The following is a 4,184-nucleotide window of genomic DNA, read 5'->3' on the forward strand; positions in this document are numbered from 1 at the left end:
CTAAAATAATGAGAGAGAAGTCAAAGTTATGTGCAAACATCATCAGTCATTCTCATGATTCTTTCTGTTGCTATTATTATTTTATGGCTACAATATGTTTTTAACTTCTGCTTTCATTAATTTTCATTCTTCATAACTCAAATTATCCAGTTTCCCTCCACCAACACACTGTTACATTCTTACTGTTTTCACCACAAAGTAAGTCCTGGCACCTTCTCATTTCTTCCTCTTATCTTTGAATTAAAATGTTTTATGTCCCTTCCTAAAGGATAAAATGTGTGCATGCAACACACCTACAGAATCCATCTGTGAACCAGTGATGACCCCAAAGCTGTCCCTCCCAACCCGTTCTCTTTCTCATCTCCACTAGGTCCTCACCAGGGATCCAGAGCAGTAAGAGCCCCAGGAGCTGAGCAGGGCCCATCATTCTGAGAAGCTGAACTGAGGAGTCCTGATAAGTAAAGGCAGATGAGAACTTTCTTTTATTTCAAATTTAAAATGTAAGGGTTTCCCAGGAGAACAATATGCAAATCCTGTGGTGAGTACAGTAGTATGGAAAGGGGAAGGTGTGTGTCCCTTGTGAGCAAAGCATCATAAACAAGATCTGTGTTTGGAAGAAGAGGTTAAGTCTTGGCTGCTCTCATGAGTGCTAACTGGGGACTGTGGAAGCCTGAAGCCTAGACAGGACACATGGCACAAGGCACCTTCACTCTAAGAATGCATCAGAGACCCTGATGATGTGGAGATGGGTGTCCTGTTTGTTAGCCACCCAGTAATCTAGAAAAACAAAGGGTTCATTTCCCCTTAGTGTGTCTTTAAATTTGGGCCTGGACTTGATATTAACTTTGTCTGAGATGTATGATTACCAGGTTACCTCACTAACAGGAGTCCTGCTCTTGCACTGTGAGTTAATGCACTGGGCTGCAAAGTTTGTTTGAAGAGCAAAGTCAGAAATTCAAGCTCATGAACCATTCCTCGGAATTCTAATATGGGTTGCTATGGGTCAGAACCAACTGCATGGTGTTTAACAACACCAACAACCGTTTTCTAAGGATGTTACATACCAATCTAAGAAACTGTCTTTTCCTAAATTATACTTTAAAAGAGTATTCAAATCAAACAACTTGATATAGAGGATAAAACTGCCTCTTACTGACAGAGAACTGAGAGCCCTAATTAAGGAAAAAGGAAAAGTTTATGCCTCAGAAGGTGAATATGACAATCTTGGTTAAAAAAAAAAATTGCAATATGGTTTACCAAAAAATGTAATCTTATGAAGGTGTAATCTGGTTTATCAAAAGAAATATATAAGGAGGTAAGGAGGTCTCTCTCAGTTGTTTTTTTGTTTGTTTGTTTTGTTTTTAACTTCTGAGTCTTACTTGTCATGTAGAACAAGGATCTTGCAAGGACTCCAGTTTCATAATTAATGTGAGAGCATCCTTTGTCTCCTGGTAATGTGTATTGACATCCCTGAGCCATGAATCTAAAGTTCTAAAGGAGACTCCATATGTGGGAGGATAAGAAATGGGCCCCATTTCAGTGTCTCAAAATAGTCTGTGCCTATTGCTAACATCCTCATGGGCTTTCATTTAAAGTTGGTTTATTATCAGGAGCACTGTCCACCAATGACAAAGATGAGGCTTTCTGTCCCTGTAACTATTTACAGCCTCGGAAACGCTATACAGGGTCACTATGAGTTGGAACCGACTCCACAGCACAGCACCACCCACCCCCCCACCATCCACCCAGCTTCTTGATTAAAATAGAAAGCAACTCAGAGATTCAGTTGTGACTTGGTGCCTGGACAAAGTTATTTATACTTTTCATTTAGTCCGGTTTGTATATTTTGTTTCATGTGATACTTTACAATAAAACTCTGTGTCTTAGTCTTGAAACTTAATTCTCTTCAAAATATCCACTAAGGGTTGATCATGCAGTCCTGGAGGGGGGGACCCTGGACCACCAAGAGAGAAGAGCAGGAGTGGAGTCTGAGACCCTATTCAGAGAAGCACTGACGCCAGAGATGGAGGCAGAGAGGATGACATGGAGAGATGGAAAGGCTGAAATTCTAGACTCCTGGAGGGAGAAGGGCTGTGTGCAAGCAGCAGGGGGTCAGGCTTGCAGGGTAGACCCTTTGGTTGTTTGAATGAATGTATATTCCTGAGTGTTTTGGTGTAGATAAAAAACAAAACAAAAAACCCTACCTGAAAACACAGGGAATAAAAGTAAATACTGTTGAATGATAATGTAGGAGGTGATTGTAATCATTGCAAGGAAACAAAATAAGCTAGGATAAGTGTAAAACTGATGTTCTCCCATGTAAACTATCACACAAATCATACACACCCAAAAAAGAATCCACTTAGCATTATAATTAAATTCCGGGTTTCTGAGAAAATGGTCTCCAGTTTGAGTCCATCAGTGCAAACTGGAGGTAAATGGTTAGGCTATACGTGTGTCCAGGAAGATTGTTGTTGTTCGTTGCTTTTGAGTTATTCTCATGATTCTTTCTGTTGCTATTATTATTTTATGGCTACAATATGTTTTTAACTTCTGCTTTCATTAATTTTCATTCTTCATAACTCAAATTATCCAGTTTCCCTCCACCAACCGACTGTTACATTCTTACTGTTTTCACCACAAAGTAAGTCCTGGCACCGTCTCATTTCTTCCTCTTATCTTTGAATTAAAATGTTTTATGTCCCTTCCTAAAGGATAAAATGTGTGCATGCAACACACCTACAGAATCCATCTGTGAACCAGTGATGACCCCAAAGCTGTCCCTCCCAACCCCCTCTCTTTCTCATCTCCCCTAGGTCCTCACCAGGGATCCAGAGCAGTAAGAGCCCCAGGAGCTGAGCAGGGACCATCATTCTGAGAAGCTGAACTGAGGAGTCCCCTTTGATATCATGACTGCTGCTTCAGGCCTTGACAGTTGATCCAACCAAAAAGAATTTTCCAAACTTAGAGACTTTATAGGACAGTTCTTCTCTATGCTTTAGCTACCAACACCAAGATACAAGAGTAAGATACTCTGTTGTTGGCCTCCCACAGAAAAATGAAAAGGAAATAAAATAAAAAGGGAAGATGACAGGACTTTAGTGAATAAACAGGAAATAAACAGCTTCATGAAAACTTCCCAGACTGGCAAAAAGATGATAGATAATTTTTGGTGCATTGTGAGCGTCTCACACACCATCCTGGTATAATCAGCTTAAAGAAGCAGCATTATTTCCATTTTGACACCTGGCTTTGCAGAGAGCAGCTTTTCAATATTAGCAAAGTATGTCATCTTGCTAGATGCATCAATTGAGTGAATACTGAATGACTTTTCAACAGTAATTTGAATATCATGAAAGATAATTCTAATATGAGAAAAATATACAAGATTTTTTAATAAAAGTTTTTGGTTTCTACAGAAATAAAGGAATGGTATATTCTTGACTCCCTTATTACAAGTCAACAGAAGAAAGTGATTACATTTCCCAAAGCAGAGAACAGACTTGAGGCTCTCTTTATTAGTGTTGATCACAGACAAGAACACAAGTACATGGTACAGCTTCCTACTTCAACAGATGATTTTTCTTTTTAAGTTTTAATGTGTATTGAGTGTTAGTTTACATGGGAGAACATCAGTTTTACGCTTATTCTATCATTGTTTGTTTCATTGCAAGTATTACAATCCCCTTCATGCATCATCATTCAACAGTATTTGCTTCTAGTCCCTCTATTTTTTTTAATTTTGGATGTACACCAAGACACTTAGGAATATACTACCATTCAAACAACCGAAGGGCATACCCTGCAAGCCTGTTCCCCCAATCCCCACCCCCGGCCACAGTACACAGCCCATGTCCCTGCCTGAGTCTAGAGTCCCAGGCCGCCCCATCTCTCTACATCATCATCTCTGTCTCTAGCTGTGTTATCACTGCTTCTCTGGGGAGGGTCCCACATCTGCTCTCGCTCTTCTCCCTTGATGGTCCCAGGATCCTCCACTATGGGACTGCAAGATCAACCACTGTCCTCTGTTTGCTACAAAACTTCTGTCTTTATAGTTGCAACAATTGTAATCAGTCATGATAACAATTACTCATTATTGAATTGTATGAGTCTTATCCCCATCTCCTTTAACCAGCTCCATCTAGATAGGATGAAAACCTCTCAATGGAGATTCTACCTTTGCC

Source organism: Chrysochloris asiatica, unplaced genomic scaffold, assembly GCF_000296735.1.
Source record: "Chrysochloris asiatica unplaced genomic scaffold, ChrAsi1.0 scaffold00482, whole genome shotgun sequence".
NCBI lineage: Eukaryota > Metazoa > Chordata > Mammalia > Afrosoricida > Chrysochloridae > Chrysochloris > Chrysochloris asiatica.